The following is a 26,241-nucleotide window of genomic DNA, read 5'->3' as shown; positions in this document are numbered from 1 at the left end:
TGGCTTTTGTGAGGAACACAACACTCTGGGTGGGTGTGTCCTACAAAAGGAATGTAATGGCATCTGGCCTGTGATTTCTCCATATATTGTGTGTAGTGGTGTAATAAAATGACATATCTTGTATCAGAAACAGATACATGTTATAGGAAACAGTATCATCGACTATACCACTACAAGACAAATCTGAAGGTATGAAAAGTGCTGAAGTAGTCAGTTTAGTATTGACCGCAGGTATGTGTGGACTTGTCAAATGTCACAGCTGTACATATAGTCCCTATAGGGCTGTCACCTCTACAAATGATGAAAGTGGGAGGTGCTCTGTATAAATGACAGATGTAGCAGGTCAAAACATACCTACAGCCATGCCTACCCACAAATAGACATATTAGCACACATCAAAGCTTAGGCCAGGATTCAGGAAGCTTTGGTGGGTCTCTGAGTAGAGTAATAGTAGAGCAAGGCAAGATGTCCGCCGAGCTATTCAGCAATATCCTGTAGGGGCGTGTAACACAGCCCCTCAAACGAACATTGCACGGACAATGTTAGGATATGCAAATTACCCCATTTGTAGGTGAAAGCTATGCAAATGATGTAAAATATGCGATACATGAAACAGTAAGCTGTCCGTGCAAGAGTAGAGGTATGTGCAGAAATGTACACGGATGTTAACCGAGTAACGTTCTGCAAGTAGCTAAACGGAGCAATGTCATCTGCAAATAAAGGATGGTTTAGTTGAAGAAGCATGCCAATGGCCAAATATAACACCAGTGGCATGTATTCCCATTGGAAATTAATAAAACTCTGGTTGTCCTCCCCCGATCTCCGAGTACGCGCTGTGCATACAAAACAAGACAAATATGTAAAATATACATACAAATTGTAATGTCAGTTAAAAGTTATTGCGTCATGCAGGGGAATGGCAAGCTGAAGACAACATGGCTACTGAGTAGTGGTTGCTATGTGTGGAAGCACACTCAGAGATGTAACCAAGCATTAGTAGGCAATCCTATGCAATTGAGGCTGAGGATAGTGAAGCACAATTTGTCATGCCATATGGGCCAAGCCCCTACAGTGTAAGAGTAGGTGAAGGGGACTATCAGCATAGAAGATAGGTGACATCATGAGTGTGTATGTATAAAACACTGTAATCTTATTGGAGCAGTGTGTCACATGTCTGCTGTCAGTGACTCATCAGTGGAAGAGGTGTGTTATGATTTATCCTAGGTAGGTTTACCACCTGTCCCACTTTGCGAGGGACAGACCCTCTTTGGGCAGTTGTGTCCTGAAAATAAAGTTCATAGGTTCATAGATTAGTACTAGGCCAATTGCCCTTGTGGGACATTTTAAGCCTAGCCAATTACCCCATGTAAGAATCAAATCCTGCACCTTGGGTCTGCAAGGTAAACACCTTAACCATTCTGCCATCCTCCCACCCCTGTAGGAGTGGCCATCCTCCCACCCCAGTGAAAAAATGGCAAATGTCCTGAGATTTTAGGACAAAATTATTTTCCATATTTTATGTAATAGTTGCATAAAACAGTTGTTCTGTATCTGAAACACCTAAATGTTCTAAGAAACAGAATAAGGAACTAAAATGCTACAAGAATAAACTTTTATTTAGGCAAAAAAATGAAGTTCTGTCCTTTGTACTGGCCGTGGGTATGTTTTGCCCTGCAAAATGTGATGTTTGTAGCACAAATGTCCCACTTTGGGCATTTGGAAAGGTGGCAACCCTAATCCTACGTAAAGTCAGTAAACTGACAGTGTACGCCATGGATATCACTGAAGTTCCTTGCAAACCTGGTGAAGTGTGTTTGTGCCCGTGCAAGCTTGTAAGCCCGAGTAAGCATGTGTGCATGTGTGTCAGCCTGTGTGCATGACTTGAAGAATGAGTAAGTTACTGTAAGATTGCTGAAGCCCGTGTAATGTTGTGTAAGCCAGTGTAAGTGTTTGTATGCATGTATAAGCCTGTGTGCGCATGTGGAAGTGGGTATGCACTTCACTGTGCTCCTATGCGTGGCGCCGCTCACTGTGGACACAAACAGTGGAAAGGAGGGTAAACAAATAGCAGTAAGTTAACCAAGGAGAACTACCACAGCTAGCAGGTGGAAACAATCAGATTGAGTATATTACATAGCCAGTACAGTAGGCCAGCACAGCACAGCACGTACAACTCTACAAACAGTAGTCCACCATGTTATTCTCTGACACACTGCAACACTGTAGTATAGTAAGAGAAGTGCAAACTGTAAAAGCGTAACTGAGACAAGATAATGTTAGGGGCTGCCATTGCTATTATACATCAACATATGCAACATGTGGAGGGTTGTGCCAATGTGAATGCCGCTCAGCATCACACAGTGAGTAGACTGGGAGGAGTGTGCAGGCACAGGGTAAACTACCAGGGGCTACATGAGCTGGAGATAGTACAGCGCTATAGAGTGGACAGAGACCTCCTGCAGAAGATTGTGGATCTGTGCAAGTAATGTCTCACACACAGACCCAACAGAGGGAAACCTATCCCAGTGGAAACCAAGGTATGTGTTGCCCTAAGGATACCAGAAACAGGTACCTTCCAGAGATCAACTGGTGATATGACGTGGATTTTACAAACATCAGCATCCGGGGTACTGCACCAGGTCATGAGGCATTCATGACCTGGTGCAGTACCCCGGATGCTGATGTTTGTCAGCACATGTCAGTGATGATGTATATATCCCAAATTCCCGTAAGGTATTGGGCAGCAATATATGTCGTTTCCACACAATAGTGGAATACCCCAAGTACTGTGTGCAATACACTGCACACACATATGCATCAAAGCACCAGCCAGTGAGTGTGGCAGGGCCTACATCATCCACAAGGGCTTACCCTCCATGAAGTGGTGGTTTGTGTGTGATGGCCAGCCCGTAATAATGAATGTGTGTGCTGGATGCCCTGGAAGCTGCAATGCTTCAGATATGTGGAATCTGATGCAGCTGTACAATGGGGACAACACTCATGGTCACCTAGTGGGGGATGCCGGATGTGCAGTTCAACTGTGGCTGATGACACACATCAGAAATGCACACACACATGAACAGGAATGCCATAATGAGGCACACGCACATACAGAAACCTTACTCTAGCATGTGTATGTGTCGCCAAGTCACAGTTCTGGTGCCTGGACACATCTGGTGGAGCATTACCACACTTGTCAACTACATGTATCAGAACTATCTGTGGCCTAGGTCATCTGTGTCACACACACACACACACACACACACACACACACACACACACACACACACACACACACACACACACAACAGTTTATATACATAGTGTGAGTGACTGTTCATGTATGTGTAATACTGCAGAACAGTTCAAACACAGCAAAGTATGTCAATAATGGACATTCATCATAGTTGTACAACCACCTTGGAGGATATGCATGCAGAACTCTCATTGCATATGTGATACAGTGATGTACTTCACACTACCATTGTAAATGCAAATATCAAATGACAAATGACATAGCACATATCTATATGTACACATTGTTACCCATTATACATATTGGGGTATAATACCTATGTGTTACTGTTGGTAAAGTATGTGTAGTAAATGTGGATAACTGACTCTGTTTAGCCTTATAGGTGTACAGCATGGGTTGGATAACACGTATCTGTCTGTATGATACCTCTGTGTAGACTAACTGTGTCATATGCAGAATGCATTCTAGGCCACAGTATGAATTCCCAGATGTGGACAGGAATATCCTTATTGTCTTTGCTTGTAACTTACATGGCTACATGTCAAACAGTAATGGTCCCAGCAATGTGTGGCGGTCAATACCAGTGCGAACTGGTATAGTATAGTACATGTAGGATCCACATGCTACTGTGTGTCCTACATGTGTGGGACAGTTGTGAAGATATCATATAACAATTGATAATTCAGACTGTTGAGGTCGTGTCAACTACCATAATGCAAAACTATGACAGATAGTAACAGTATCACCCACAGCACCGTGTAAAACCATAGCAATCACACATGTGTAGACAAGTACAACAATATGTGTAGTATAATGCATACTGGCCACCAATAGAAAGTATGACGTGTTAACAGTGTGAAATACAGGGCATGTCACTATTCCAATGTGTCCACTATACATGTAGATGCAGGCAGTGCACCCTCACCATGTTCACATATAGATACATGTGAATCTGTAGTACACACATCTCACACGTACTGCACACTGTGTAACACATGCTGCCAATACTACACACGTCAGTCAAATGGCACATGGATGGATAATACATCTTCAGTATTAACAGTGCTGTACACTATACTACATTGATGATCATAGCTGGAATTTATCATGCCTGCTTACATACACCTAGAAGGAAATCACACTTTGTGTTAACAACATTGTAACATTATTACAGTGCTATGAAGCCACCCTGTGCATCAGCACCATGTTAGTCCATACCTGCATCAATGTTACACATTACAAGAGGTGGCACAGGTGTCATCATATGCACAGGGCATGTAGTTTAATTTCCAGAGCCTGTCAGTGAACCAACCAATCAACATGTATGAATTTGTGTGTGTGTGAGAGACAACAGGATTTGCATGGCCCAATGTTGATGCAATGTGTGTGTGTGTTATGTGTTATCCCTAGCTGTTTGTTTTATGTGTGTCTCTGCATGTACACTGTTTCAGCATGTGTCAGACATATACTGGAGGTTGTGGAACAGTCACAGACTGTACCTGCCAGGCTGTACAGATTGCCATTCCTGGCCATGGACACCCCTCCATGCATTCAACCATAGTCCAGTCCTGCACATGGTAATGTATACACATACATACATGGGATCTGTATCACAACCTGTGGATAAACGGGTGTCAGTAATGCTAACCTGATTTGCATAGTATTGCCATGTAATGCATAGGTATATGAGCCATAGTCATCCTCCAACGTAATAACCACTGCTGACTGCTGCTGAGATGTGCACATGACCATTTAAAGGTGCTGTACTATCATTGTTTTCAATGTCCCTGGTAATACCCAGCAACAAAATCACTGCTCACTACACAACTATAACCCAGGGTCACTACAGCACACAGTATGTGCACTATCACAGAGCCATAGCACATTCAGATACATCCAAGGTGAACATGTACAGACAATGCAGCACATTCAATAGTGCTAATATCCACATACATATTACAAAGATATATATATATATATATATATATATATATATATATATATATATATATATATATATATAGATACACACACACACACACACACACACACTTGGAAGGGCTGGGAGTTGAGCATACACCTACCAACTCTAACACACTACAGCATTACGCATTTACAGAATGCGCTACTGAGATTACTGAACACAGCACTCCCAGAGGCATACTTCTAGGTGGGTGACATCATCCTCAAAGGCAAAGACGCTGATAGGGAATGTATGTGTTGTGAGGCATCTAAAAGCATTACTGTGTCCCCTGGCAGCTGGAAACACACACACATACACACACACACACACACACACACACATACACACACACACACACACACACACTTGGAAGGGCCTGAGTTGAACATACACCTACCTACTCAAACACACTACAGCAGTACGCATTTACAGAACGCGCTACCGAGATTACTGAACACAGCACTCCCAGAGGCATACTTCTAGCTAGGTGGGTGACATCATCCGCAAAGGCAAAGACGCCAATAGGGAATGTATGTGTTGTGAGGCATCTAAAAGCATTACTGTGTCCCCAGGCAGCTGGAAACACACACACACTTGGAAGGGCCGGGAGTTGAACATACACCTACCTACTCTAACACACCACAGCAGTACGCATTTACAGAACGCGCTGCCGAGATTACTGAACACAGCACTCCCAGAGGCATACTTCCAGGTGGGTGACATCATCCGCAAAGGCAAAGATGCCGATAGGGAATGTATGTGTTGTGAGACATCTAAAAGCATTACTGTGTCCCCAGGCAGCTGGGAACACACACACACACGCACACACACACACACACACACACACTCTTGGAAGAGCCGGGAGTTGAACATACACCTACCTACTCTAACACACTACAGCATTATGCATTTACAGAACACGCTACCGAGATTACTTAACACAGCACTCCCAGAGGCATACTTCTAGGTGGGTGACATCATCCGCAAAGGCAAAGACGCCGATAGGGAATGTATGTGTTGTGAGGCATCTAAAAGCATTACTGTGTCCCCTGGCAGCTGGAAACACACACACACACACACTTGGAAGGGCCGGGAGTTGAACATACACCTACCTACTCTAACACACTACAGCAGTATGCATTTACAGAACACGCTACCGAGATTACTGAACACAGCACTCCCTTAGGCATACTTCTAGGTGGGTGACATCATCCGCAAAGGCAAAGACGCCGATAGGGAATGTATGTGTTGTGAGACATCTAAAAGCATTACTGTGTCCCCAGGCAGCTGGGAACACACACACACACACTTGGAAGGGCCGGGAGTTGAACATACACCTACCTACTCTAACACACTACAGCATTACGCATTTACAGAACAGGCTACCAAGATTACTGAACACAGTACTCCCAGAGGCATACTTCTAGGTGGGTGAAATCATCCACAAAGGCAAAGACGCCGATAGGGAATGTATGTGTTGTGAGGCATCTAAAAGCATTACTGTGTCCCCTGGCAGCTGGAAACACACACACACACACACACACTTGGAAGGGCCGGGAGATGAACATACACCTACCTACTCTAACACACTACAGCAGTACGCATTTACAGAACGCAGTACCGAGATTACTGAACACAGCACTCCCAGAGGCATACTTCTAGGTGGGTGACGTCATCCGCAAAGGCAAAGACGCTGATAGGGAATGTATGTGTTGTGCAGCATCTAAAAGCATTACTGTGTCCCCTGGCAGCTGGAAACACACACACACACACACACACACACACACACACACACACACACACACACACACTTGGAAGGGCCGGGAGTTGAACATACACCTACCTACTCTAACACACTACAGCAGTACGCATTTACAGAACATGCTACTGAGATTACTGAACACAGCACTTCCAGAGGCATACTTCTAGGTGGGTGACATCATCCACAAAGGCAAAGACGCCAATAGGGAGTGTATGTGTTGTGAGACATCTAAAAGCATTACTGTGTCCCCAGGCAGTTGGAAACACACACACACACACACACACACACACACACACACACACACTTGGAAGGGCCAGGAGTTGAACATACACCTACCTACTCTAACACACTACAGCATTACACATTTACAGAACGCGCTACCGAGATTACTGAACACAGCACTCCCAGAGGCATACTTCTAGGTGGGTGACATCATCCGCAAAGGCAAAGATGCCGATAGGGAATGTTTAGAGAGTGAGCGGTCTGAAAGCATATTACCGTCCCAAGGTAGACGTACACAAACACGGCAGTGCTGTCATCGGGCCAACTAAATATCTGCGGAGCACAACAACACTAAATAGATACGGGATGCGCCACAGACAGTACACCCTTAGAGAGAGCAACAAGTGTGTTCAATGTAGGCATCCATCGTGACATTGAAATTGGACATCTGGTGCCTGGATGACCACCATGGCTATACAGGATGTCAATGGCCATGCCCACACGCTTAGTATCACATGTCTGTTTGGAATGTACTGTGTGTCCATCTACACAACGGCGTACTGGGCATGCTCACACACTTAGCAGTTGCAAAGGGCCATCTTGCATGCACACAGAGTCTAATCACGGAAGGGCACAGTGTGGAATGTACTGTGTGTCCATCTACACAATGGCGTACGGGGCATGCTCACACACTTAGCAGTTGCAAAGGGCCATCTTGCATGCACACGGAGTCTAATCACAGAAGGGCGCAGTGTGGAATGTACTGTGTGTCCATCTACACAACGGCGTACTGGGCATGCTCACACACTTAGCAGTTGCAAAGGGCCATCTTGCATGCAGATGGAGTGTACACACAGAAGGGCACAGTAAGGTATAACTGCCGTCACGCACAGGGCGGTCACACATGCAGTGACCTGTACACACACAGCTGCCATCACAGCTGTCACAGGTGCAGGTCACACATGTACACACTGCAGTATACACTGTAGCTGTCAAGTCAGCACCATGTCATTGGTGCAGCACTACACAGCCTTACGGTCCCACAACACCATGTGACACATGACCACTGGGCTGTACAGTGGTGTACACCAGCTGTGCAGAGTACACACGTACCAACAGGGATCCAACAGGTGTTATGCATTGCAATGATACCAGTATACATGAACAGGTCGGCTCAAGACAAACCATGGCCCTTACACAGCTGTGACACCTGACTGTTGCTGTACACCAATGAGCACATGTCTGGGTATGTCATACATGTGATTGTGTGGATGTGTGCATGGACTGCACACACAACACATACATACGTGGCCTTTGATGTACCTCGTGCATAACACTGGCCTAATCAATGCTACACACGCAAATTGAAGGTGGGCTCATGTCTGTTGAATGCTCACACTACAGGGGGTAGCAGTGTTGACCGGGACACATACCCTTGTACTGGTCGCCTGTGATACCTGTGATATCATACCGCAGTCCATGTGTTAAGTATGTCAACACACATGTCCAGCAATAGCAATGCATACAAACATGGCAACAGGAGACACATGTGACATCTGTACTGTGCATGCAGCAAACATGCATGTGCAATGGCTGATGTCTGTAACATAGTTGCACCTACCTATGACATGCAGACGCAATGCAGACCCATCATTGACATCTGTATACGGTGACATACAAACAGCACGTATGGAGAGATGTGTGTACATAATGTGGTGAACCACCTGTCTAGATGTATGTGTGCATGGGGTGGCTCACAGTTGTGTCACACACCATCCTATCATGCCATGTGCTAACTGTACGCTATGTCGCTGTTATGTGACGGTGCTGACATAATGCATACACAGCGGTCAGGTGTTAACAACTATATGTCATATGGCACCTGTAACACCTACAACCTCCCGTGTGCATATAGCAGCACATTTGCCAGATATAGCGTTGGTACACATAATGCAATCAATACCGCTGCATGTCCATCAAATGTGTCATCATATGTCAGGTGTATCATTCCCAGCACTGCCATGTGTGTACGAATGTGTGACCAGGGATGCCACATATAGCAGGGAATATGTCTCAGTTGCTACACATCCCTGTACACCATTGTAGATCTGTACATATGTCAGTGTGGGAAGCATGACGTTCGCCGGTGAGGTGCATCACACATGTCGGCTGTCCGTATACACATGTGTGGTCACCACAGTGTGTGTGTGTCTGTATGTATGTCTGGTGCCTGGTGTGAGTGTGTATGCTAATATACAGTGGGAAATTATCACTAGCCCCACGTGGTGACTAACCCGTAATGGTGATGCATTGCACAACCCTGTTGATGCCATAGGTCCCAGCCATACTGGCTACCTGTGCATGTCTCTTCTCTGTGACACGTTGTGTGGGTGCATAGTACTGTGAGGGTGATGACCACACAGGCAAGGGTCCCCAGCTGCACACTATGGGGTGTGCGTTATAGTGGTGTACACCCCGTGAATGTGGCCATGTTCACGTACTGTTACAGGGTCCTACTGCTGCACAGTGTGTCCTCCAGCTACCAAGTGACACCTCACATCATCATTGGCCAGGCCGCTGTGTACAACCCCTGCACCATGTCACCATACCTGTAATGTGTCCTGCTATGTATGTCACGTCTCTGTCCAGTGTAGCCTGTGGCACCGAACATATGCGTCAGGTGCAGTATATGTGTGGACATCTGTGTCATGTTGGTGTGTCCAACAGTCAGGATGAGGGTACATGTAGCATGCTGATATTGCCAGACGTGCCTGTGTGTACTCCACAGTTAAACGTGGGGGACTGCAAACACTGCTACCTGTAGGCACATGCAAGTACACCATAGGAGGGAACCAGGGTATCACAACCAACATGGTGCTACAGATGTAACCGAGACACATACCGTGAACACATCACAATGCATGCTGCACCTGCACTACATGGTATGACTGGTGCATGTCGACAGTACACAACCTATGTCACATACACAACTCAGTATTCACACACAACCACTGCAACATACACATCCCTCACTATGCATACACAGGTATTACATACACCTCTCACTATGCTGTTCACCCTGTGCATCAGAATATTTGTGCATAACCCTGCACCGATGGTGCGGATGACAGGGATGCGGCACAGGCTTCATCATATGCACAGGGTGATATGTTTGCCAGGGGCAGAGGCTGCACCAATGGATAACATCATGTGTGTGTGTAAGGGCCGATGAGTTGACTGGACATGTCTGTGCAGAATGCATGTGGATGTTGTGGAGCCCTACAGTTGTGTTTGCTGTGTGCGTGTATGTGTGTACACAGTTCTGCCATTTGCGATGCCTACATGGGGTATAATCAACAGCCCCAGATTGTACAGTGCAGGTTGTACAGCTCACTGTGTCCATCCACGGCCACGTGACCTGTGCCTGCCTGGGTTGCATGGGCACTACCAGGTGGAGGTACAGAGTGGCTACTGTCCGATGACACATGTCCGCTGGAACTGTGTCCCTGCTGTGACCATCAAGGGCCACGTCCACGTGGCCTGCTGTGTCCTGGTGTTGACAGCGCAGCACCAGCTGCACTGCTACTGCTACCGGCACTATGGGAGTGGGCATGTGAGGTGGCACGCTCACGTCGACCTACACTAGGTGGTGTTGCTGGCCTATGTCCACGCGGGCCTCGCCTCACTCCTACCAGGTGTTCCAGCACAGACAGCTCCCGCTCGCGGATTGCCATGCCTCGGTCAAGGATTCCGACCATTTCACCTAGTCGCCTATCCAGAACATTAGCAATCTGCTGTTGAGCATTTGCCAATGCCTGGATGTTGTCATTTAGGGTATGGATAGCAGCCCTCTGCAGCCTCTGCCCTTCTCTGTTCTGCCATTCAGCACGTGCCTGTGCTGCCATTACAGTCTGGAACATGCGTCTGGTGATACCAGCTGCTGCGCTCTGTCCTGCAGGTGCATATCTGCCAGAGGTCCTCCTACAGCACTGGCCACATGCCTGTGTGGCACATCTGCAGTCATTACACTGACACCATGGTGTGTAGACACACCTTCTGTAGCCACCACACGTTCCTGTTCCACGCCAACAGACGCTGACTGTCCTTCCTCTATGGCCACCGGTGATGTGATATGTGTTAGCAGCAGAACTGTGTGCGGGGAAGAGGGGGACATAGCTGGGATGGTAACCACTGGCACAGATTCAGCCCCTGATAACCCTGCCTGTACCTCATGCATATGTTCATCACCGCTAGTATCTGTGGGGACACTAACATCAGATGGACCGCAGCAGGGTAATGCACCTACATCACCTGTGAATGCAAAGAAATACTGTAAAGAAATACTGTACACACACACACACACACACACACACACACACACACACACACACACACACACACACACACACACACACACACACACACACACACACACACACACACACACACACACACACACACACACACACACACACACACACACACACACACACACACACACACACACACACACACACACACACACACACACACACACACACACACACACACACACACACACAGACACACACAGACACGCACAGACACACAAACACAGACACACCATGCATGTGATTTGTCAGATGGCATGCAGCATGCCTGCAATACAGCAAAGGGCATGCAGCTCAGACATTAATAGTGTTAGTAAGCATACCTCCCTGGTGTGCACACTACAGCAAGCAGGTGTCATATCAGTAGCCATGCAGTTCACACAATCATGGTAGTATGCATACATCCCCGTGATACACCATGTGGCCCAGAACAGGATAACAGTACACATGGCTGATGTGACCTTGACATGTAATCTGCTGATATGTGCATTAACATGCATACATGTTTAACACAATGGTGTCCTGACACATGTACAGCATCATAATGGGCTTCACATTGCAGTGTTGTGTGTATGCCCTACAGGTAGAATGCATGTTTAGCAAATGTGCATGAGCATGGGAGGGTAGTGTGAGCCGTCTACATTGCTATACAGTGTGAAGTACAGACACTGTGTCATTGCATGGCAACATGAGGCATGTATGTTGCTGTAGAATGCATAATATGTACACATTGCATAGCCATAACTGCAACACAGTCGTGATGTTCGAAAGATCATATATGGTAGACTTCAGTGACACCTCCAGTAGCTGTGCACAGGCTTTGAGGTTGTCCAGTGTACCACATCAACTGTATAATCGGTCATCTAAGGCTATAATTGGACCATGTGTGGACAATGTGCAACAGGGTGTATACACATCCCAAGTACTGTGTGGCTACATGTCTCTGGCCATCCCCCATGGCCATGTGTGCACATGTGTTGGCCAATTGTGTGTGATGGGCATCTTCTCCACATGTCTGTGTGGTCCCATATGACATACACCCATACATGTCAGATATGTCACAATCCACAGGGCTATGCAGACAACGGGTTGTGTGTTTAGTATGTGGGGTATAGGTCATGTAATAGTGTGATAATATTGCAGACAGAACACTACATGTCTGGGACATGTCAGGTGGCACATCACAATGTGTGCACCCAATGCAGGGGCATATGACACAATGGTGACACTTGTGGGCTGCCCATATCACAGCTCATTGTGTGGTACTGTGTGCGTACCACACATGTTGTTCCAATGCATACTACATATGCCTCCATTGTAGAACACCTCCACCGTTGTATGCACAGCTGACCACACATGTCACAATGACAAGTACTGTGGTTTCAGGTCTGTGTATCATTACATTTGTATATACTGCACATGGGTGGCGTGTGTGAATGCATAGTGGTGCAACCTGCATATCATGACTGGAACAAACATCAGGTGTGGAAGTGTTAACTGGCCACATGGCAAATAGCTCTACACTGTAACATGCCTGATACTGATGACAGTTTCACCTGCAACGGACCCATGTCTGTGCGGCATGCAAGAGGTACCTGTATAGGGGTGACACACCAGTATGAACATTATCCATGACTGTATGACAGCCACAGGTTATACTGTGCATGTGCACACATTCACCTGTGTAATAGCATATAGTATGCACCTGTGTGCATACACAACGTAGCATACTGTAGTATGCAGCATGTTTGTCCACATACCTGGCATATGTTGTTACTTTACATAATGTACAGTGACAAATGCAACTACATGGGATATAATAGCCATATGTGCATTACTGACTTACCAGGCAACTCCAGGCTCATTGGTTGGGAGACACCCACCTCCACGATGGCAGCTAGTCTTTCTGGATGCTGTTCCCTGGATGTCCCCAGACTGGCCAGTAGCTCCTCGGTGTGTGTGAGTGGGGGCTGGGTAGTTGGCCCACCACCTGTTCCACCTTGTTCCCTGGCGATTGCAGTGGCACGCTGTTTTGCATGTTGTATCATGTCCATGCAGTGTCTGCGCACCTGCTGGTAGGTGCAGTTATGGCCACCTACATAGTTCTCCCTCCTGCGTAGATCCTGCCACAGGTCATCCCGCTGCTGGGCATGCTGTGGCACATGGCTGAACAACAAGTCATAGTTGTCATGGAGCTGTGGGATGAGGACATCATCCTTCTGGCGGGTGTATGCTGGGAGGCGTGTACAGGGCATTATCTGTAAAACATAATGATGGTGACAGGTCACAGTTTCAGAGATGTACAGAGATACTGCTGCACATACATTTCTATGACATCTACTGAATCTTCACAGTTATCTTTGCAAAGCATCATGACACTGACACGACTGACATGTTTGTGTCGCACATGACACACCCATTATGCATTGGATATCATCACCATATATGTGTGTCACCTCATTACAGTGTTCATACTCCATGTAAATGCTGTCTTGCTGTGGGCATGTCTATTTGCCTGCACTTGTGTTCTTACCTATCTGCACATGCCTCGATGTGTCCACGGTACTACTGTTGACCTGGATGCTGTGTATATGTCACATATCAACACAGACACAGCCGTAATGGACTTGAGCAGTGACAATGCACACATACGCATGGACACCTGTACATGCATGTGTTTTGCCATTTACATCTACACAGCACTGTACAACTGTTCAACAACCAGACATGGATCGCCTGTATTACACATGTGATAGACATGGGACAATGGATAGTCAGACGACATTCGCAGGGATGGTCATCAACCATAGCATGTGCGGGCACAGTATCCACACTACAAAAGAAAGCAGCCACACCAGTCCAGTAACTGCCTAGGCAAAAAGCTCACGATAAGGCACAAAGCTCAAAGCACAAGAGGTTTATTAACGTGCAAAAGATTCCAGCAGTAAACACTACACACGTTTTCGTCACCTGAAAAGACTTCATCAGATAAAACACTTCCCAGATCACACAGTTTAAATACCCACCCCAAACAGTATAATCAATCAATTAGTTACATCGTCACAATTAATTAACCAGGAGAATGTATTTTTTAAAAATGTATTCAATAAAATATTTAAAACAGTAAACATAACATAATGAACTGCGTCCACGATAGATTCCCACAAATAATATTAAGTGAGGAATTATACACATAGAAAATGTAAATACAACTTATATATGTACACAAAACTTGTTTGGTATGTTGTACTTTAATTTTATTTAATATGTTGTGCCTTGATTTTAAGATAAGGCACTATGGAGATGGTTTCGTTTAGCCCAGGGGGTTTGTTGGCTTCCAACAAGATCTGTCAATATGTTTCCTTGTGGGCTAGCCTTGCCTCCCAGGGACCACCCCTAATGTCCTTGTGGACAACCTCAATGGCAAAGAACAAAAATTTGGCATCTTCACATAAAATGGTGTGTTTATATAAAGCACTGGTGTTCTTACATTTGGCAATGTCATAAATATGTTCATAGATGCGTCTTGTGAATTGCCTTTCGGTTTTGCCGACGTAAAACGCCGGACAATTCTGACATACTGCCAAATAAACTAGCCCACCAGACTTACAGTTATAATAACCCCTTGCCTTTATGTCCCTGCATCTACTCTCCAGATATACATGGCTGGCTTGCATAACATGTTTACAGGAAGAACAATGGCCACACTTAAAAGTACCTGGATTGGTTCTAGAATATTGTAAAGGAATGTCTTGTTGTTCCAAAGTTCTTTTAATGTTGGTTCCCCTCCTAAATACAGTTTTAATATCCCTGTCCTTGAAGGTGTCCAAGTCAGTCAGATCCAGAAACATGTCCCATTCCTTTTCAACAATATTTCTAATGTGAGTAGCATTCCCACTAAACTCAGTAATAAAGGTGAAACAACCTACATACTGGTCTAACGTATTCCCTGTAGGTCCATATTCGTTGCTAACAACCTTTATTCCTAAAATAGGACCAAATCTGGATGACCGTGCTGTAGTAACCTCTTCTTGCACAGCATTTATCAATTGTGCAGGATAACCCCTTTCCAAAAATAGGGATTTTAGAATATCACATTCCTTGCAATAATCCTGATCCAGAGAGGTCATACGGGAAATACGGACATATTGCCCCTTGAGAATCCCCCTTTTCTGGAAATATGGATGGGAACTCTGATAGTGTAAATACCCGTTGGAAAATGTAGGTTTTCGATAAATACTAGATTTTACCCCTTGATCTTCCTTGGTAAATGTCACATCCAGGTAATTTACACTGTGGTGGGATATTTGATGGGTAAACTTTAAAAAATTGGTGGTCGTATGTATATATTCAATTAAACTTTCCAATGTCACCCACCGGTCCCGTCCAAAAAATACAAATATCGTCGAGGAACCTACAATAGTAATTCCAATATTTGGAAAGGGGGCTATTCATGATGTATTTCTTCTCCCATATATACATGATAATGTCAGCATACGTCGGTGCACAGTTTGCCCCCATAGAAACACCCGTCACCTGGTGAAAATACCTGGATGCTGTGTATATGTCACATATCAACACAGACACAGCCGTAATGGACTTGAGCAGTGACAATGCACACATACGCATGGACACCTGTACATGCATGTGTTTTGCCATTTACATCTACACAGCACTGTACAACTGTTCAACAACCAGACATGGATCGCCTGTATTACACATGTGATAGACATGGGACAATGGATAGTCAGACGACATTCGCAGGGATGGTCATCAACCATAGCATGTGTGGGCACAGTATCCACGCTGTTACATACGGCCATTGTGCCACTGCAAGCTGCATCAGTGCCACATTACTGATCCAGTCAGTTGATAGTACATCTACCATGCAGCCATCACACCATGTATGACTGGGATGACATCTGCAGCTTTGATGGACAGGGTTGCATGGTATGGCGGGAGTATGTCACATATATGGCACAGGGATCTGTCCAGCCTGTGGCGATCCTAGTATTAGGATGGTGGCTGTCCATGACATATGTCATATAGATCAGGATATGGACATGTAGCATGTCCATCATCATGGTGTAGCAAATGTCCTTCTGCAAGGTAGACAGCATGCTGCATAGTGGAGGTGTGGATTGTGAAGGCTGGTATCGCACATCCATGCAAAGCCATTACCCCTTAAAGGTGGTATGTGATCCAATATTGGTCACCACAGTGCTGTATATGCCTGGCCAGTGATCTCCGTGCTCATGGATGGCACCCTGACATGACATGGGTACCTCAGATGACTACCTAAGGGGCCTGGAGACGTCACCATGTTGGGGGGTGCACTGCACAGCACCATCCCTTACACAGTGTCCATAATGTTGACCACAGCCTAGGTAGTAGTTTATGGGTACAGGGAGGTTCACCTAGCAGTGACACTGCTGGAATCATCCATCAGACTGTGCACATATGTCACACCTCACACACACAGCCCATTCTGTATGTTGTTCACAACACTGAAACAGCTAAGCTGATAGGTCATGGCCATTCACAGCCTTACATACACAGATGCCTAACATTTGTCTGTGTGGTATGGGCTACAATGAGGGTTGGGTACAACACATTAACCCTGTTCTACTGTATCTGGCACTGATGTGCTGTGCATATGTCACTCTTGCACCTTTTGTAGTTGTGAGTCTGTAAACAGGCCACTGGTGGAACACTCCTGTGACATGCAAAGGTATTTGTAATCAAATATCCATGCTATCTTGTACATCTGTACTGCTAACATCTACAGTACTAATGGTTCATGGACATGTACACCATACTCAGCAGGGTTATAGTGCGGTGCCACCCTAAATGACTGTCATCACCACTTTTGGGTTGATATTATCCAACACCCTATCTGTATTGTATGGTCATGCTAGGCACTTGTTCAGAACATGTGAGCATGTCATGAGCTACTGATTACTATAGCGCCCATTCCACACCATTTCCCACAGGTACACTGGCTGTCCTACACTTCCCAGCTTGCTTAAGGTACGACAGCTGTTGTACACACGTAATGCACATATCCTGTGGGACATGGTTGTATATGCAGGCATGTCCAACTGTCACATACTAGTGCTACTGCCTGTCTATATGAGGGATATGTCGTACATGTGGCAATAGAGCAATTGTCTCATGTACACATTCAATGCTCACTTCCCAACATATGGCACTACAGTCTGTGGGGGATGCACGTCTACAGCCATGCTGGGCCCATAGCTCTCAGGTGTACCTCATTACGGGGAACGTACCTCATTTGGGGTTCTAAAAGGTGCATGTTCCTCAAGGTTCCACATTGGAACTGTCTGTCACACATTCATTGTTGTACATAGTTTACCTGGTAGCCATGGCTACATAGATGAGAATCATATTGATTCATTGGAATATCTGTTTCATACGTAAGACCAGCCTATTTTAGCCATCATATGCCCTTCCTAGTTGATGCTTTTAGTAAGCCAGTTGTAAGTGTTCCATGTTTCGCCCATCTGTCACACTGTATGAGGGCTAATGTTCCTCATTTTGGGTACAGGAGGCTGGCAGCTATGGCTGGCGGTAATGCTGTCGCCAACCCTGACTGCACCTGACAGTCATTTGGGGATGTGTAACATTCGCAACACACCCCACTCATCATATAGTCTCACATAATCTACACCACTGGCCACACCTACGAGGACAACCTGTGCAGTACGTCTCCATACTCACTGTAGGCACCAGAGGTAGCCCCCATCATGGAAGACAACATCACCAGCTTATAGCCCACAGACCCATGTGTGCCCACCACATACAGCCAATAGTGTGTTATAACATTCACAACACACCAGTCATAGCTGACTCTGTAGGGTGTCACACTGCAGTTCCACACAGCAGGCTACACAAGGCTTACATCTTGCTGTCGGGTAACTGCTTCTGCAACATAACCTATGCACCCATGCCACACCTCACCAGGAACGATATGTCTGTCATTCACCATGTTAATGGGACTGCCCTGTGATGCCACTTCACAGACTACGTGCGCAGGGACATGAAATAGCTCACCAGTCTTATACCCTGAGGGTGTGGGCCTAGCCCTGGGGAGCATTTTGCATTCATCCGGACACGATACCACTGTACAGTGACCGACTGTGTCACTGCAACAGTTGCCAATGCTCCTATTGTCATTACACAGGCATGTGGTATCTGTCCGCTATGACTGTCCTGGTCAAACACAATGCTGTGGCACAGATGACTTGCACCTGTCAGCCCTGGGAGTACAGCTCACATGCTAGGCTGTTGCTGCTTCTATACTGCCTGCCCTGCACAGTTTCCTATAACTGTCACCGGCAGGGCGGTAACTGGCATGCGCGACATGGGGTCATGTGACACATTGCTTGCATCTTCCCCTGTGACGCACGCAGGCAAGGCACACCTGATAATGCACCACTCCAAAATATCTGCAGTGACTGGGACATGCCTGTAGGCTCTGCAGAGCACACCTGCAATGACAGGTTATAGACGGACCATACTTTCCAGGCACATACCTGGACCGGCACACCCACAGCTGAGGGGTTCCCATATCCCACTATGTTTTGCACACATCCTGGCAAGTTGCTTAGCACAATGCATCAGAGGTGCTTCATGTGCAACTAACTGTGTCCGGGATCGCTATACACATTGTAACAAGTGACAGAGTCAACATCATACCCCACGGGTAACATACCTTCTATGGTGGTATAGTGGACAGTGGGCCTCAGCTACTACTGATGTGTGACTGACACTACCCAACACTTCACTGGGATAGCCACTCATGTACCGACACATCCATGAGTCATACCCTCCACTCTGCTGGATCAACACATACACAGCACCTCCAAGACCTACATTACCCTTGGCATGAACACTACCACCATGTGACTGGTGTTACACACCGGGGGTTATCCCATCATTGGTGGATTCCGAACATATGCTAATCTACCGTGTTAGGCACATCCCGGAAACACACCCATCACAGCATATACAGTACATATGTACTACTACACCTACTACAGACGTCTGCTAACAGTGGTTGTTAACATCATGACACCCGTGCAGATGGACAATGCACATACAAATGCTGACACATACCCCAGTGCACTTAATTAGCATGTACACAACTGCATGGATCATGCTATTCCACACAGAGCCATGATGGTACACACCAGATAACAGACGCCACTCTGGTGGTCATGTTCCACGGACATATGATGTACAACAACAGGTGTAGGCTGTTGCACAGTGGTGTACATTCCCATGTGTGGGGTAGCTCACTGGTCAGCCGTGGTGAGGCCACAGGGTCCCTCATCACATACGCCAAGACTAGCTATGTAAACATGACTGCCACACATTCCGGGGTGTACCACCAGGCATTATGGTGGTATGTCAGTATTCGATGGCAACACCCACATCTGCTGTCACATACAACAGTCACTCAGGAACATTGCAGACCCAAGTATTGTTGGCAACATGCTGGAGGATGGATTCAATGCTGACAGTACACCCTCTCAGTCACTACAGGGCCGCAATCCATACATGAACATTGTGGCGTCCCTGTGGTCACAGATACACAGTACTGACCTACACTCTATGTGTCCTGCGACACTGGCCCCATGTCACCTTCCAATGTCCCAGGCTGTGATGTCCACCAACCTCCGAATTACATGTCTCACCACTAGGCCACCATATTCAGTAATAGCCTTGTTTCAGACATTGCAGACCCTGAATGGCACACAGCAGCATTTATCACACTACACACAGGTGGCACCACATTGCACGAGTGGGACTATAGTCCTACACACCTGACTGGACTGTTCTGCATGGCTATGGGGCACATCATCAAGGACATCATTCTCAGAGACATTGTTGGTCTCTTGTCCTCTGCTGCCACCCAGGTTGGGCTTGTTAAATCCAGAGCATGGCCCCTATACATGGTGGACTCCTTTCATACAGTTACCAGGGCAGTTGCTGATGGTACGGGAGTCCACACATCCTACATTGTCCTCTCATTGCCTTTCAGCACCATTCCCCATTCTGGTATTGACAACATACACATCCACCTGCACATCGTACCCTGTGTCTCAGGATGTTATGCTATGTGGCTCATGGACAGGACACACAGTGAGGCCAGCATACCATAGTACCTACTACATGTCAGGTACTTTGGCATACCACGGTCCTCAGTCATAGGGCCCCTCATGTTAAGTACATGCTTCCATGTGGAACAGGCTGGCACAGGGGACTTACCCTGCCTAGATTTAGAACCCCTACATACCAAGCACCATGATTGCTCCACAAGCTGATACTGACTCCAACCATATGGATGTCACTGTGACAGATACATAATATGACTATCATGGCATCACGCTGCATGAGACAAGGTGCATGCACATCACCTTTGCATTACACCATTCACCCACTGACTATCACATGGATGGTGGTCCCCTACATACATATCACATTGTACATGTTTGCAGTACACACATATGTCGCACCCACTCCTGTGGTTACCGTATTGCCACTGTGGCATGGATATCCTCCTACGTGGCCACACCTATCTGTACTGGGTGTGTAACTGGTACATAGACACCAATTGTACCTCTGAACTCAAGACATCTACACACATTCAAGGGTACACCACCCCATTTAGGGTGTACCTTACACAACAGCTACAGCTTTACATGCCACAACATTAACACACCATGACGTTTACTGAGCTCTGACAGTTTCAATATGCGGCTGCACTATGGACACCACATCTGTACACATTTGCATACTACATACTCAGGGGTGACCTCTGCTGATCAGAGAGGGCCCATGTCCACAACATTATTGATGGATATACTCCTCATACGCGACATAAGCAAAAGCCACTGTGAGCAACATGCTCATGGATATGTGCACACACGCCACAATGAGTGGGATGTGCTTGAGGGTTACATTCCCAAACAGGACACTCACCATGCTTTGGAACATAAGTCCTATGTACATCACGCAGGGACACTCAGTAGCACTGTTCATGTGATACCTCCCTCGGTGGTTGGGAGACACATGTAGGCTTGGGATCACTGCAGTGACTGTACTGTGCAGTGGTGCAGGTGACACCTGGCTCTGCTCTTCACAGGGCACTACCCTGGAGAGGTGCCACTAGTGTGAACACTGTAGTTGTGCTTACACATGGACTTGACAGACTGCATAGTATCCCACTATGCACCTGTGCAGCTATTACTTGTCCTTTGTGCATGGTTACTTGGTAGCCCTTCCATTTAGATTAGCTATCATGCTATTACTATGTCCCATACCTACAGGCCATATGTCTCCCGTTATTGTACATACCAAATAGACGATACCTGTGGTATGCATGATATGCCTGTTATGCTGTGTTGAATATCTGTCATATCTACCTATAATACTATACATTACACATATTTCACATAGTATCCCATAATGCAAAGCATACTTGCTCAGCGGGACCACCTTACATATGTCATTAACGTTATTTGCCCATACACATGCATGCTGTGACAGTAGATCAACATATACTATCCCCTGCTATGGCACGCCCTTGTTCGACATACCCTACCACTGATGGCGGGTTGTATGGCATTGTTCTGTTTAATGGCCTCATGTAGCATCCCTTCTGGTGTCTGTGCTATGTACCTTGTGTCCCACTGCTGGATGCACAGATTCTACAAGCGTTAGTATGCTCAGCAAGACATCACTACATAAATACCTTTCCCCACTTTATGCATTGCGGACACGTTTAATTAATGTAAACCAGGCTATACATACAGTAAAACTAATTAATACAGATCATGCTATACATACCCTTACATATCGGGCATTCTACATACCTTGTCATCGTTACGGCGTTTTGTTTCTATCTCTCTCACAGTGTTTCAACTGTTTTTCGGTACGAGCATACGGTTTGAATGTCTGTCAAGTCATCCTTATATACATCGATACCTGAAACATGTGGATTCTTCCCGCCAATTGGTGTTCCTGAGTGACTAATTACTTGCATATCAGCTGTGCAGCTACTCCATTCGCCAATTACGCGGCGACAGTGGGGTATAATTGGATTCTCCACTTGGGCGTTGCCTATTTGCCCTACCTTCGGGGAGACGGTCTGTATTGTGTTTTGTTATGAGTAACTGCAACTGCTATGCATGGAGACAAGTATAGTTTGGATTCATGTCCCCCGTGGATTGTGTGTGACAGATAGAGTATTTGGTTCAACATGTGGGTGTACTCGTCATCCCGACGTCTGATAACGGAGTATGCCAATCAATACCTGTAACATGGCTGTTTGTTCCATTATACAACGCCTGCAATTTTGCATGTCGCCTTTAATTTTGTCTCTCACACGGTATGTTGAGGGTTCTGCAGATGTAATTGACTGACTGGAAGTTTGTGCTGCTATTACAGTTTGTATTGCTTTAGTTTCTAGCATGGGGGATGTCGGTGGTTGTACGTAACATATGCGGTTTGTGGGACTTGCATTTCTACATAATCCATATATATGTGTGTGGGCTCCATCCCTGATTAGAGAGCTAGCAGTTAGTAGACTTATGTTACGGGATTGTACGTTGGGCCATTGTTAATTGGTTTCTGTATCGTCTGCAGGTGAGCTTGCTACTTGTATACCTCTGTAATTGCAAAGATATATCAGGGGATATGTGTAGGTGACAGCTATCCCTTGTATTTCTGTCCCAGATATTTGCAGTCATTGTGGTTGTGTTGTTAAAAGAACCTGTTTGCCATGGGTTGACACCTTATCATATGGTCATTGTTGGACACTTGCGGGACACAAAGCGGTGTTTACAGGCCAACACGTAGCCACGGTACACAGGTAGCACATACTTTTATCCTCACTACATACCTATTGTGTGACTTTGGATACTTATCATATTGCATGTAACATTTAAGTTTCTTACATACAGGCATAACTATTAAATACGACTGTTACATTATATATGGGACATATTTATGTCCTATCATCTCGGACATTTGCCCTTTGTACTGTTTTATGTCAGGACACACCTGCCCAGGGTGGGTATGTCCCTCCTACTGTCGTACAGGTAGTATGCCTATGGCTAGCTATACCCACACCTACCATACTGGTCTGCCTCTGACTTGGCACCAACATACACATGTTGCGGACACACACACACATTACAGTCACACAGAAACACACACGGCACCCTCGATGCACACTTACACAGACTACGGCACTCACAGACAAAGTTGAACATAGTACCTACATGGACCGTGACACCGTCAGCGGTAACTCACCGTCCCTTCATATCATCATACTATTACTCGCAGATGTACTGTTCCGGTACTGTGTTCTATCGGTCTTTCGGCCTCGTGGTTACACATGTTGGTATGTTACACATTCCATGGTTGGCGGTATCCTATTTATTTGTACCTCCATGATGTTATGAATGTCGTTGGACTATCTATCATATTTTCAGATATCGCTGAATCCATCTATATCACGATAAATCCCTCTATTGCCCTTTCTATCTGTATTATATATATGCATATGTGTACATATATATATATATATATATATATATATATATATATATATATATATATATATATCTATATATATATATATATATATATATATATATATATATATATATATATATATATATATATATATATATATATATATATATATATACATATATATATATATATATATATATATATGTATATATATATATATATATATATATATATATATATATATCTATATATATGTATATATATATATATATATATATATATATATATATATATATATATATATATATATATATATATATATATATATATATATATATATATATATATATATATCTGGAGGGGAACGTGACAGGCACACAGCACCACCATATGCTATAAGACTCATGTACTGTTCAGGTGTTGGCATTCCGTGTTGCACTGGCTGTTGTGTTTACAATGTTTGAGGGATGCCTATGTAAGAGTCACACATTAGGCCACCTATACATTACAATTTACAGGTGGTCATGTTTGTGTGCCATCCATTGTACTGTGTGTGAAGGTGGAGAGGTGTCAGTCCATAGGGGCCTACACGGTCAGAGTATGTGTTATACGTTCCCTCTTTGCCGAGGCATAGGCATATTGGGCACACCTCCATCTGCCTACTGGGGCTGGCACAGTATGTTCATGGTCTGAATCCCTCTGTGCCTGTGCTGGCCTTGGCAATTGCGGTGGGCTATGAGGGCCTTCACCATTTTGTCCCTGCTGCAGCTGCTTCCGCAGGATCATATTATGTAGCATGGCACATACTATGACGATGTGGGCACACGTGCCTGGAGAGTACTGCAAGGCTCCACCAGATGTATCCAAGCACCGGAACCGTGATTTCAGCATCCCGAACACACGCTCTGTGATGATTCTGGTTTGTGCGTGTGCCTCATTATGGCGTTCTTGCATGGGTGTGTGTGCATTTCTGATGGGAATCATCATCCACGGCTCCAGTGCATAGCCAGCATCCCCCACGAGATGACCATGTGGGATGTCCCCCCTGACAAATACCTGATGCAGCTGTGAGGCATGCCAGATATGGGAGTCATGGTAGCTTCCAGGGCTGCCAGCACACACATCCATGATAATGCCCTGGGCATTGCACACAACTTGGCAGTTGATGGAGTGGAATCCCTTGTGGTTTATGTAGTGCATACCCTGCTCACCGGGTGGTGACTTGATTTGTATGTGCGTGCAGTCTATCGCACCCAGTACCTCCGGGTATTGTGCCACACAGTGGAAGTGACGCATATTGCTGGCCAACTCCTCCTGAGTTCTGGGGAAGTATATCTGCTCATTTGCATGTGGTAATATGGCATCCAGGAACTGGTGTAGTACCCTGGATGCTGATGCCTGTGAGATACCCATTATATCTCCAGTTGGCCTTTGAAAGGTACCTGTGGCCAGTATTCACAGGCTTACACATACCTTCGTGTCCACTGGTATGGGTTCCCCTCTGTTGTTTCTGGTTCTCAGGCGTGGCCGGCACAGCTCCACTATTTGCTGTAAGATGTCCCTGTCCACCCTGTAACGCTCTACTATCTCCAGGTCATGTAGCCCCTGGTAAGTTACCCTTGGTCTGAACACTCTCCTTCTCCTCCTAGGCCTGCGGTGGTAGTCGGCATCATCCTCCACAACACCATCAGTCTCTAACACATGCTGATGAATCACAGCTATGGCAGCTCCCAACATGTACATTTTAAAAGTTTCCCGTGTGTTTACACCTATGGTGCGGTCTTTGGGAATACACAGGTGTGTGTTGGGTGCTTACACACTTTATACTATTGTGCTGTGAACACCGATGATGTCATAGGGTGTGTATGTAAGTTCGTAGCTACAGGTTAAGTAATGTGTTTTCCTGCCGGAACTACTATTGTGGTGCCTTTGGTGTTGAATTACATTTGCCTACCGTGGATTACCTCTTGAGCTTCCCTTTACATTTCTGCGCGTTGCACCTAACATTTTCTGGCGTGCATCCTGCAGCCTACTTTCATTTGTGCTTTCCTGGACATGGCGTATCTTGCGTTATGTGTGCTACTGCCGGTCTGCTGTCGGT

This window comes from Protopterus annectens, chromosome 3.part0 (assembly GCF_019279795.1).
Source record: "Protopterus annectens isolate FY-2018-M chromosome 3.part0, PAN1.0, whole genome shotgun sequence".
Taxonomy (NCBI): domain Eukaryota; kingdom Metazoa; phylum Chordata; order Ceratodontiformes; family Protopteridae; genus Protopterus; species Protopterus annectens.
Note: the sequence above shows the minus strand (reverse complement) of the source record.